At 40.1% G+C, this 13,632-nt stretch overlaps 1 long non-coding RNA gene across 2 annotated transcripts in view; it reads right to left on the reverse strand.

The window, feature by feature from the left end:
* The window catches only part of LOC113626070 (uncharacterized), a 119,844-nt gene that overhangs the window by 87,424 nt on the left and 18,788 nt on the right, over positions 1–13,632 (reverse strand). For both annotated transcript variants that reach the window (XR_003435012.1, XR_003435011.1), the window contains exon 2: positions 12,152–12,285. This is a non-coding gene — a long non-coding RNA (uncharacterized LOC113626070). The remainder of the gene's footprint in view (positions 1–12,151; positions 12,286–13,632) is intronic.

The raw sequence follows: 13,632 nt of genomic DNA on the forward strand, positions 1-13,632 counted from the left end.
ACACACACACACACACACACACACACACACACACACACACGGGTGCAGACCCCTTTATGGGAACCAAAAGACTACAACAAACCTGTACTTATTACAGGATTACACGGTAGAAACAAATCATTTCCACTCTGCTTTGCCTTTAAGCACCCCCAAAGAAAGTACCTCAAAACAAAAAAAACAAGTACTTCACTAAAAAACAAACCAGTTGAACAAACAAACCACTTGGATCTTACTGTTCAGTTTAACCCAGAGCTAGATGAATAATAGCACAAGTAATGAGCTTTTTTTTTTTTCTTCTCTACCATTTCCCTTGCTCAGCTGGGTCAGGAGAATGCACATTCTGAGGATCTCTTTGTAGCAGATGACTGACTGCTCAGGCCTGAAATGGCAAAGACTCAGGAGTCCTGATTCTTTTCCTGCATTTCACAGAACAGAACAAGAGTCCTCAAGGTCAACCACCCTCAGGGAATCTGCTCTTACAAAATGCTTTCCTGTATATTTTTCTACCAAGTTCAGTTAAGAATTCAGATGGTATCTTTTCTATCTAAAGAAAAGACCGGGGGGAAAACCAAATTTGATTCTCCCAAGAGTTGTTTCTAACATTTAATTGCAGGCCAGTGTGATGTGATGTCTAAGATTTCTCACAGCTCATAAAATATCGGGATGTTTGAAGGTTGGAGAAATTGTGCCAAACAAAGAAGGCGAGAGGGACTTCCAGGCCAAGGAAACGCATATGCAAAGCACAGACTCTTCAAAGACCCCACTTTTCTTGGCAGGGGGAGTAAGTAGTTCAATGTGGCTGCAGCAAGGGGCTGTGTAGGGTGGAGGAGGGAGAAAGGAAGGGGATTCTGAGGAGGTAGGTCTGCAGAGATAAGTGAGAGCCGGACTGCAAGGGCCAAACTGCCCCCGCACCACGAGGGAGCTCACAAAAGGAGGCCTCCCTCAGCTTGGCCTCTTTATAATCCAACAAAACATGGAGATGTGACTTAGGAAACTTCCCCTTCGAGGTACTCATTTACACTAAGAGTGTTTCCCCACACACAACACCAAGAAGTCATTGGACCCTCGTGTTTGCTGAAAAGCACAACTATGGAAAATGGATGCCTATTTGGGAGTTGTTGCTCTTCTCCATGCAAACATATGGGGGTGATGATCTTTCTCTCCCCACGCCCCACCCTCTCTCCAGTATTAAGAAGTCATTGAGCAACCATCAATAGAAGTAAACAAGCATAGTTGCAGTAACTCCAAATACTTTATGGTACATTCATGACTCAGGAATGTGGGTCAAAGCACATGATGGTTCTTCGCCAGAGAATTTCAAATACATATTCACTTTGATTTTGGTCTCTTGAGGGACATATGGACAGGTGATGATGCTTCAGTCGCCTTGTTTCCTGGCTAGCACTGAAACCGAGCAGGACTCTGTGGGCCTCCTGGGCATAGAAGCCTTTCTGTGTCTCCCATTCCTTGTTTCCAGGGAACAGACCCCCCACTTCATGACCTTCCTTGAGTTCCAAAAGGGCAGATTAGAACAGTTGCTAATCAGGGAAGGGAGGGGAGCAGAGACAAGGGAGGAGCAGACGAGAAACAACAGTGCAAGGGATACACATAACAATATCTTTAAGCTCTTTACAGAAATAAAACCCCCAACAAATGGAAGATGTCAGCATTCTTCATTCCAGAGGAGACCACCTGAGGCCAGATTAAAGGAAACAGAGAAGCTCATCAAGCAATTACCTGAGACCAGATTAAAGGAGTGCAGGGCCCTGTGCACACCCTGACCTTATCAGCAACCCCGCCCTTGAACTATTGCTATAAAACTCTTCACCAACTCCTCCCGGGTTGAGACACACAATTTTGAGAGGCACAAGCCCACTGTGCCTGGCAAAGCAATAAAGCCATTCTTTTCTACTTTACCCAAAACTCTGTCTCTGAGATTCAATTTGGCACCGGTGCACAGAGGCCAAGTTTTCAGTATCAGCACTGGGCTCTCTGCTGGGGCGTGCCTCTCTGTGCCTGCTGAACTTATGAGGAGGAGAGGATTGGTAAGAAGGACTGCCATTTTGATAAACTCACACAGTTGCCTGAATCTATGATCTCCTGCTCCAAGGTACAACCAGCCTGGAATAAAACAAGAGAGCAGATCTGCCTTCAGGATACTCCCACCTCATTCTTGTCCTGTCTCTTCCCCACTGAGACTCACCACATGTCTTAAGCAGCTCAGGCTGCCATAACTAAATACCACAGACTGGATGGCTTAACCTTCTCACAGTTCTGGAGGCTGGAAAACCAAGATGAAGGTGCCAGCAGGGTCAGTGTCTGGTGAGAGTTCTCTCTCCTTGGGTTGCAGACAGCTGCCTCTGCTGCATCCTCATATGGCCTTTCCTCTGTGCTTGCCCAGAGAGAGAGATATTCTCTCTGTCTGTCTTTCTCTCTCTCTCTCTCTCTCTCCCCTCCCCCCTTCTCCTTCTTATAATGGCACTAATCCCATAATGAAGGCCCCACCCTCGTGACTTTATCTAACTTCAACTGTCTCCCAGTGGCCCCATCTCCAAATACCATCACATTGGAGGTTAAAGCTTTAACATGTGAATGTGGGGGACAAACATTTAGTCCATAACATTCTGCCCCTGGCCCCCATCCCCAAATTCATGTCCTTCTCACATGCAAAATACCTTCATTCCATCCCAATAGCCCTATAAGTCCTAACTCATTCCAGCATCAACTCTAAATTCCAAAGGCTCATTTAAACATCATCTAAATCAGACGCAGGTGAAACTTGAGAGATCATTCGTCCTGATGCAAAATTCCTCTTCAGCTGTGAACCTATGAAAACAGACAAGTTATGTGCTTCCAATATATAATGGTAGGACAAGCATAGGACAGAATTCCCATTCTAGGAGGGAGAAATAGGAAAAAAGGAAAGGGTGGCAGGTCCTAAGCAAGTCCAAAACCTAGCAAGGCAAACTCCATCAGATATTAAGGCATGAGAAAAATCCTTTTTGGTTTGGTGCTCTGTCTTCAGAACCTACTAGGGCAGGGGTCCCTGGGAGTGGAAGCAGCAGTCCTCATGAACTCAGAATCTAATTTGGTGTCCTTTTCCCTTTCCTTCAGGAAGAGCACAAGCTCACAGCCAGATAGGTCTATGTCCCTGTCTTGTAGGATCCAAGAAGGCCAAGAGCCTTCCTTCACTCTGTGCCCTTCAGTTCAAACCGACAGTGTTTCGCTCCTATAATCCCATAAACTTTTATCGATTGAGTGACAGTGCAGCCACGCCCTTAGTCTTCTCTTCAGAACATGCTTTCTCACTTTTTTTAATATGGACAGGATGAGAATTTTCCAAATCTTCAAGTTCTGGTTCCTTTTTGCTTAACAATTTCCTCTTCAGTTCCCCTCTCTTCTCTCATTCCTCAGTCAGAAGGAATCAAGACACTCCTTCAACACTTTGCTTAGAAATCTCCTCAGCTAAATATCCAGTTTTATCATTCATAAATTCTACCTTCCACAGAACACTAGAACACAGCTCAGTCAAGTTCTTTGCCACTTTATAGCAGAGATCACCTTCCCTCCAATTTCCAATAATGTGTTCTTCACTTCCATCTGAGACTTCACCAGAACTGCCCTTAATGTCCATATTTCTAGCGTGCACTTCAAAACTCTTCCAGCCTCTTGCCCATCACCCAGTTCCAAAGCTGCTTCCACATTTTTAGGTATTTCTTACAGCAACACCCCACTTCTCAGTACCCAAATCTCTCTTACTCTGGGTTCTCCAGAGAAGCAGAACAAATATATAGATTTATTATAAGGCACTGCCTTACACAATTATGGAGGCTGACGAGTCTCAAGATCTACAGTCAGCAAACTGGAGACCCAGGAAAGCCAATAGCGTCCAAGTCCAAAGGCAGGAGAAGACTCATGTTCCAGCACAAAGGCAGTCATGCAGAGAGAAGGAATTCTTTCTTACTCAGCCTTTTTATTCTATTCAGGCCTTCAGTGGATTGGATGAGGCCATTCACACTGGGGAGGGCAATCTGCTTTACTCAGCCTACTGATGCAAATGTTAAGCTCATTCAGAAACATCCTCACAGACATGCCCCCAAATTATGTTTAACCAGATACCTGGGCACCCCATGGTCTGGTCACATTGACACATAAAATTAACCATCACACCAGGTCAATCTGCCTTGACCTGCTTTCCTGTTTTTTCCTCACGTGTCTAACCCTAATCTCACCTGTTCACCACAATTTTCTGATTTTGTCCAATAATCAGAATCTTTCTAAGAGACTGCTTGATTGCTCTAAAAATTACTACTAAGATATTGGTAAGTGCAAATGACTTAACAATTATTCTCACTACTGCATTTAACCTGCACTTTACTTAAGGAAGAAAAAATTTGTATTTTGGTGAGATACATATAGCATAAAATTTACCATTTTAACCATTTAAAAATGTACAGTTCAGTAGGATTAAGGACCTCCACAATGTTGCACAACCATTACCACTATCTAGCGCCAGAATTTTTTCAACACCTCAGAAGGAAACCCCATACCCGTTAAGCAGTCACTCCCCACTCCCCCTCCCCCAGCCCCTGGCAACCGTTCCAGGGATTTGCCGATTCTCTTATTTCCTATAAATGGAATCATACACTAGGTGGCATTTGGTATCTGGCTTCCTTCACGTAACTAAGGAAGAATGTTAGCCTCCTTAGCTAAGGGAAGGTGAAAAATGGAAAGTAGACTATATTTTGTGAAGTAAACATTTTGAGGTATCTTTAAAATCACACCAACTACCTATTTCGTTGTTTTACCAAGATTTGGAGAACTCATCTGTGATTCCTCTGCCCCAGACATTGTGCTTTATGTTATTAATTCCTGCTTTCCATGGAGGTTTGAGGCAGCCAGACACAAGCTGGCATCAGGACAGGGTGGTAAATGTGAAGTCACTTCAGGGGACCCTCTTCCCCCACCCATCAGGGAGGCCTTCCTTCCCTGAAAGTGACCTGGCAGGACCATGGGGTCATAAGGTCAGGCAGCCCTGAGGGGCACAAAGATGTTTGTCTCCCAACACGTTAGGTCTTGAGGAAAATAAAAAGCAAGCATGTCTCTGGCAGAAAAGTAAATTATTCATGGACTTTATTTAAAAAGAGAGACCATATTTATAGGGGAAAAAATGGACGCCATTTCAATTCCAAAAATCACTTCCAGAAGAAGAAGATTTTGAATCAAATGTGAGTCAAGGATACTCCCTTCCTAGTTTGCACGACACAGCTCCAGAGCTATGGAAGGACCCCAGGTTTGCTAGATGCTGGTTTCTACAGTGAGGGTAATCTGAAAGAAGGCATAGCTTTATAGGGACTGTCCTGCACAGATGGCCAGCCCAGACTGCAAGCCTGCTGAAGTTTTGTGGGAAAGGAGCAGCTTGGCAGCCCTCAGTATAAAGGGTCTGAGAATGGCAGCCAGAAGGGCACAGGGGCCGCTTCAAAACACCCAGACCCTGGAGGCCCACTCAGGGCTTCAGCCTGGGGCACAGATTTTATATGCTGCCAACTCCTCAGCTTTATACAATCTGACATACGTACCTATGCTGAGGCTTTACTTTTCCTTTTCAGCCCTTCCTTTTTTTTTTTTAACCAATCTCGCATTTTTATTAATAACCAAACACAAAAAGGTTGTAAATATTTTTAGTCTTTGTTTCTATCCTGTTACTATTAATATTTTTGCTAAGATTAAAGCCTGGATTCATCCTCAGATGCGTTCATGTTGTTTTCCTGCTTCTGTTTCAAAATATGGACCATAGTCCTTATTTTTTTTATTCCCTGGTGACCAGTTTAGATTTAATCATATACACAGAGCTTCAGCAACTCGCTAAACAAATCCATGTGTGGGTAAAAGGAATATGGCAGACTGGTCTGGGCACAAAGGCCTTTATATTTTTCTCCTTTTCAGAAGTTTCTAAAGTGTACAACTGAACACAGGACGCAGGTTAAAAATTCACAGATTCCTTTTTAAATAAAGACATTTGTCTTTAAACGAAGTCCGTTAACCCAGAAGGATCCCTGTTTGACCCCATAGATATTTACATTCAAAAGACCTGACTACAAGGCAAGGCAATGGCTTTTAACAAACATTCCTGAATTTATCCATGCAGTTAAACGCTCTCCCCTTCAAATAGGTAGCAATACTCCAAGGACTTTGCTATTGTTTGAAACAGCTTTGGGACTCCAGTTAGTAACTGCCTTCCTCCTCACACTGAGGGAATTGCTTTGAATTTCCTGAACGATTAAAAGAAAATCTTTTTCTCATCTGTGTAAGTTTCATTTTCAGAAACAATCAAGTCATTCAATAAGGCAGATGGTAATTGACTGAATAGAACTGCTTTAGCCTAAGTAAGAAGTGACTACAATGTAGTAAGACTAGCTTTTTCTTTAATATGATTCCTTAATTAGTCCCAAAGGTAATTCCAAAAGAACTTCCTAAAAGGTTTAGAATATATATATTTTATATTTTTTTCTATATATATAAATAAATAAATTTATTTACATTTCTATCTAATTAAATACGTTTAGAATATATATTTTATATATTTTTATTTTATTTTATTTTATTTTTTAAAGAAAAATAGGCTATCCTCACTTTGATTTTCCACAGGTATTCCATGCTATTGGTGACCAGATGAAGGGAGTTGGCTGTTCTTTAGCTTGCTACATGATACATTTTTATTTAACAATCCCATTTTTGAAGCAATCTGAAATTACTTCCTAGAACTATACTTTACTGATCTCTCCCAAAACAAACTTAAAACATTCACATGGATATACAATCTGGAAGTCAGTGTATATGAAACAGAGCAGGACCCTGTGGGACCCTCCCATGTATAAATCCTTTCTCTCTCTTCCATTTCTTGTTTAGGAAATAGGCTTCATTCAGCCTCCTTGATCTTCCCTGAGTTCCAAAGGGCAGATTCAAACAGCTGCTAATCAGGGAAGGGAGGGGATGCAGAAACAAAGGAGGAGCAGTCAAGAAACAATATTGCAGCCCTGGGGCAGGGTCCTGGTTCCTCCTCAAGGAATATACACAAAATACCTTTGAGTTCTTCTGCAGGAACTAAAGTCCCTACCCAGGTGGAGGATGGTAACTTCAGGCTGAGCACACTATGCCTGGGACACCATCCTGTTACCTTACCACGAGCCAATCAGAAGAAAGTATGCACAGAATGGAAGATAATGAAGACTTTGACCCCCCCTCCCCAAATGATTCTCCCCTTAAAAACTTTCATGGTCAAACAGAATCTTCAGAGTTGGCTTTTGCACACGAGTCCACCTTCTCCCCAGTTTGCCAGCCTCCTGAATAAAGCTATGGGCTTCAAGTATGGGCTTTCGAGCCACAAGCAGCCAAACCTAAGTTTGGTAACATATATGCTATGCACAACAGATAAACATATGTTAAACATACACATGAATATTAACGAAATATTAAAATACTAAGTCTACCTATGGGAATTTATAATGTTGGTTTCAAAGTCTTGTTTCCAAAGCTAATTTCATTCGGCATGTCTATGATGGGGTTGCAAGAATGGCATGTCCTGGAATGTTAGGTGCCATACAAATTACTTTAAACAAGTTTCCTATTTGGCCCCCATAGAGGTGTTTAATATGTGGATAAACCTGCATTTTGTTTTTTGTGGTCCTGTTGATGATGAAAGGCAGAAGGAAATCATCAAACACTGGGCACCTACTGTTCATGAAAAACTGAACATGGTACTAATTTAATTCTCTCAGCATCTCTGAGCTAAATAGTTTATCCCCACTTAGAGATAAAGAAACTGAGGTGTGGGGAATTTAAACAGCAGAACACTGGCACACCACTGGCAAGTGGGAGAAATGCATTCAGAACTAGCTGACCACTGAGAAAAAAGCCAATGGCTTTTGGAAAATGAAATGTAAGTATCTTCCCACAGAGAGCCATTTTTTTTTCCCCAAAAAACTGATGTTAACATACCCCCCAATCACTTTTTTCATTAATCTCAATAATTATTTTGCCACACTTTTCCCCAAAATGAAAGTGTAATTATCTCCCAATCTGGGAAAATAAAATGTTCCATGAATTTTTATCTTGTTATTTTTACAAGGAGCCTTTGGAAACCAGTTAAGCGCTTGAACCAGTTAAGTGTTTGGGTGGGACATATAAAAATAAAGCAAGCTAAATAAAGAATTGTTGAAATAAATAGAATAAAGAAAAAAAAATGAACCTTAGTTAAAAGATACTTGGAGACTTAACCACCTATGGAGGTAATAAGTTAAAGATTTAAATTAGGAAAAAAATAAAGAGAAGAGCCTTCAAATAAAACAAAGAGGAAGCTGAGAATCAATGTCAGGGCATTTCAATTGACCTTAGAAACATATTTTACTGGTGACTTTTTTGTTTTTAAAACTGTTTTTGATTTTTTTTTTCATTTGTTAATGGCCCCAATTTTCCAGTTTATCTCTCAGTGTATTCTGCCTATTAAAGCTTGTTCATTTTCAGCTTTTATTTTCTTGTTCAGCCCCTAATGACTGACAATTTGAAAGGAAACCAACTAAAAGAAGGCATTGGACTAAATAATGAATTGTTTTCATCATCTTGATGGATAGCAACTCAACTATATGATAAATATAAGCTCCACAATTTCCTAATATTTTCTGAGATTCTTACCTTATTTCTGTGAGTGTTTCATTGTCATTGCCTTCTGTCTTTACCATTGCTAAAACTAATGCCACCCAAATCCTAAAAGGGGTTAAACCTGAAGTGACTGATGTTTTGATAGCAGTATGACAAAAAAAAAAAAAGGTCTTATCCAGAATTTCTTTTTTTCAGAATTTTTTTTAACTGAATAAATTTGACAGGCAATAAATACCCAGAAATTTAGACTTGTGAATATGTTATCTGAGGAGTTCTCAAAATCTCAAAATTACTTGCATAATTCTGGCATTTTTGCTTTCTGTAAGTCTGCATCTGCATCTGTTTTTATGCCAAAGGGATATACAGAAACCTGTATGCATTGCTCATCTTGAGTTGACATCTTATAAAGCAGAGCTGAGTACAGAATTTTCCTTCACTTCAAAGGGCATACTACAGGGTGCAAAGAAAGAAGGGGTTGGGTCCTTCCAACCAAATGTTGCCCTCTGGCACTCATACTCAACTCCCCAGGGATAGAAGAGGGCAAACTCTGGCCCCTTGTGGCTCTAGGTAACATTTCCCACAACCCCTGACTCATAAATATTGACATTTGGGAAAAACAAGAGCAGAAAAGAAAAAGGGGCGGGGCGGGGGGGGGGGAGCTTTACTTTTCTTGAAGTTGTTTCAAGTTGGAATGTACATATATTTTCCAAAGCCTGATTTATATCAAAGATACCATTATGATTTTTAAATAAAATACACCTTATCTTGGTATGTTAAAAAATAGTCTTATCCATCAACTAGAGAAAATAGGAAACAAAACTTTCTACAGAGTTTTGTTTTGCTTTGTCTTGTTTTGTTTTGTTTGCCATCAGGAAAATAGTTTTAACTAACAGTACTGAGCAATTTTTTCTAAAAAGAACCTTAACAATATTCTCAGAGAAAATCTTTTCTGCTGAATATCACATTTTTTAATCATAGTGAATTTGGAATTCTTTATTTTCAGCATAGTCTTTTCTTTTTTCCTTTTAAGTATCTGTCTCCACCCCTCTTCGCTTCAGAAAACAGAAACAATATGGTTAACTAAGACCTCCGAGAATTCTTCACAGACCCTAGTCTGTTTCCATTGTGGAACTACAGCGCAACCTGGTGGTGATTACTGTAATTAACACGGTTTACACCTGTGAAGGGCGGAAGTTACAATACAAATGGAAATAAAAGAATGCCTTGTATTTAGGCTTTTAGAAAATAAACTATCAAGAAAAAGAACAGTGGAGTGGCTCTCTTAAATCATAATTGCGAGTAGAGCTTTTCATATTTTTTAATATAATATACCTTTTAAGAAAAGTTTAGCTAGGTTGCTGATGAGGGATACAAATTTTAGCCTTCATGTATGTTCACAGTAATCCCTATGATGACTTATGAAATTATATGAACAATGTTTCTAAGAGGTTAAATATCTTCAATAAGTAATAAAGGAAAGTAAGCTAAATAGTTTATCAGTCTTTTGAGGATTTTTTTCTCTTTGTGTCTCAGGTAAGATAAGCACCATCAAAAGAAAAAAAGATGCATTTGTCATAAGACTTTTCCCCCTAACCTTGACATTTTAGCTAACAAGAACTCAGTTAAGTTCAGTTCCATTCTTTGAAAGGACATGTTTTGGGGTTTTTTTCCCTAAAAGAGAAGACAGTTTTATCTGCTTTTCTTTCACATCTAGCAACACCACTGATGTAGGACTTGGACAAAATGGTGATTCATAGTAACTTGTCATCTTTTATGTGTTTATGGTACTTTACACCCATTCTCTTATCTAATCCTGTCAACAACCCTATAAATTAAGGATCAGTGTCTCCATTTTACAGATTAGAAAACTGAGGCTTAGGGATATGAAATAACTTATTCAAAGTCACTCAGCTGGTGAGTGACAGAGGGACTGAACCCTTCTCCAAGGCCCATGCTCAGGGTCTGGTGGGTGATCAGCCCTCAGTAAATCACTGCTGACAGTGAACAAATGCACCTGATGCAAGGACGGTAAAGTTAAGCCTGGACTGGATCCAAAGTCATTTTACTCCACACCCAGTAATTTTTCCAGTAAACTTTAGACATACTTTGACTTTCTCTTGCTTCTGCATGCAATTCTTCTGAGTCCGATAAGTGCCTCCTTTGTTCCAGAAAAGAACAAAGAAGCAAAGCCAGGCAGGAGTCACCTGAGCTTCACACCTAGGCTGTTTCACCCATGAAGCACTAACAGGGGATCTTTACAACTTTTGTGCCATATATCCCTTCGGAAGTCTGGTGAAGTTTCTGGAACCCATTGCCAAAAAAAAATCCTTTTAAGCATATTACAAGGAAAATCAACTATTTTCAAATAAAATTTTCAAAATATTTTTAAAAACTACTTTGCAACTTATGTGCTCATTTATGAATGCATTAAATGATGAGATGTAGCAGTAGATTTAATAACTACTATATTTTTAAAGTAACAATAAATATAAATGATATTTTGAGATATCTGTAACCCCTGTAATGTGCTTTTAATGTATCTGTGACTTCTTTTGGTGAGAGAGATACTGTTAATGTTAATATGTAGCTTATATTCATAATTAAAGAAAATGCCAAATTTTAGTTTGAAGTTAATGAAAATAAGAAATTCTTTTCATACAGGTTCATGGGCCCCTCACACTCTTAAATTGAAAAATCAATCGGAAGTGAATTACTCATAGACAAATCTTTTCAAAAACTAAATTATAAATCATAATTTATAAAAAATTATAAAATTAATTCAAAAATGCCTACAGCAAATATATATATCATATATATATAAAATCCCTTGATTCACACATGAGATATTCACTTCAATATGAATGATGTGATGTGAGGCAAGGCTCTAAAAATAAGCATGTCTAAGACCTAGGAAGATATTAAAAAATAGTCTTATCTGAGTCTTAGGACATTCATCAAGAAATAAATAATTATTTATTGATGATCTATAATAATAATTCCTTTTGACTTACCAAATATTTGTTGAGCAGTTACTATGTACCAGACAGTATTCTGGGAGTTTTAGGAAATAGGTAAAAAATGAATAATTTTATTTCATTTGTTTGTGTAGTACTTTATAATTTTCAAAGCAGTTCTAAACACCTCCTTCATTCATTCAAGCCTAATTACAACACTGAGAGGTAAGCAAACAGGGTCTGGAGACATTCATTAATTCCATATTCCCACAATAAACCCCACTCCAGACACATGGTAGATACTCAATAAATGAAGACACTGCTCTGTTCTTATCCCTTAAACAAGCCCCTGAATTGGGGTTGTCAGATAAAATATAGAAAGCTCAATTAAATTTGAATTTCAGATAAACAAAAAGTAGTTTTTTAGTATAACTGCATCCCTCGCAATATTGTAACACACTATATTTGTTTGCTAGGACTATAATAACAAAGTAACCCAGACTAGGGGGTATAAAAATAACAGAAATGTATGTTTTCACCATTCTGACGGCTAGAAGTTGGTAGAGTTGGTTTCTTCTGAGGCCTCTCTCCTTGGCTTGTAGATAGATGTCCATCTTTTCACTGTGTCCTCACGTGTTCTTCCCACTGTGTGCGACAGTGTCCTAATCTCTTCCTATAAGGGCACCAAACATATTGGATTAGGGCCCACGCTAGTGACCTCATTTTATCTTAATTGCCTTTGTAAATATCCTATCTCCAAATACCATCACATTCTGAGAGACTGAGGACTTGAACATATTAATTAGGGAGGGGGCAGAATTCAGCCCATAACACACACTAAAACATTATTTGTCTTTTATCGAAAATTCAAATTTAACTGGCCATCCTGTAGTTTTATTCACTAAATCTGGCAACCCCACCCTGGATTTCCCTGCCTGAGAACTCTCTCCACTGCAGCAACTCAGCCATGGGCAGGAATCGGCCAGAAGTGTGGGGAAGTTAGGGCCCCTGTTAGCAGCCAGCAGTCAATGATGGATGTACTCTGGTGGACAAAGGTATCAGCTTCCTCTCTCTCTGGCAGACAACCCTAAACATGTTCTACAAAGCATCCCAGAGGTTCCCAGTGGGTTGGAGCCCAGCTGCCCTCAGTGGTAACCTGTCTGTGCATGTGTCCCGCCTTGGCTTCCTCTCCTTCAGTATCTCCCCTTCTCACTCCCTTTCTGCTATTCTGGGGTCGCCTCCCAGATAAACCTTCACATGTACATCCTTGTCTCAGGATCTGCGTCTGAGGGAACTCAACCTAAAACAAAATGCTTATTGAATTAAATCCTCGTTTTCAGATACGAGGTTCAGGGGACATACCAGATGCTGAAGGGTGTGGAGGTGCATCGGGATGGGACTTCTTTCCCTTGCTCAGCAATGCCTCCAGCTAACAATCGTGACACTCGATTCGTGTACCAGGCACGGGGAGAGCCCCTTTACAGGTATCCTGGCTAATCCTTTCAACCACTCTGCATGGTAGCTATCTCTCACATTGCAAAGGGGGGGAATGGATGCTCAGAGAGGTTTTCTGAAGTCACACAGCTATGGCAAATGCCTTGAGGTGAGTTGAGAAACAATATTTATCATGAAAAGATAACTAACAACTCAAGAGAGTAGGCTGAAGTGTATACTAGGTAGCTCAGAAAAGAAGTCCCATGATTCTTCTCTGAAACAATCTGAAGAAATAATAGCGAACTGGAAAAATTAGGGAAGTCTTCACGGGAGAGGTTGGACTTGGGGTGAGTCTTAGTGGATGTGGTGGATTCAGGGGTGGGAAGGAGGGCAGGGGACAGTTTTGGGTGAGAAGAGGGGGTGAGCACAGTGCAGAAGCAGGGCTGGGCATGTGTACTGACTACACACAGACAGGTGGCCTGAGGACAGGATATAGGAGACAAAGCCATATCACAGAAAACTAGGAATGCCAAGTAAGAAATACAGAGTGCATCTAAATACTTATCTGCAGCAAATGAAGGTTGTT

The sequence above is a fragment of the Aethalodelphis obliquidens genome, unplaced genomic scaffold, assembly GCF_003676395.1.
Source record: "Aethalodelphis obliquidens isolate GAN/ISIS:26980383/991018 unplaced genomic scaffold, ASM367639v1 scaffold17, whole genome shotgun sequence".
Classification (NCBI taxonomy): Eukaryota; Metazoa; Chordata; class Mammalia; order Artiodactyla; family Delphinidae; genus Aethalodelphis; species Aethalodelphis obliquidens.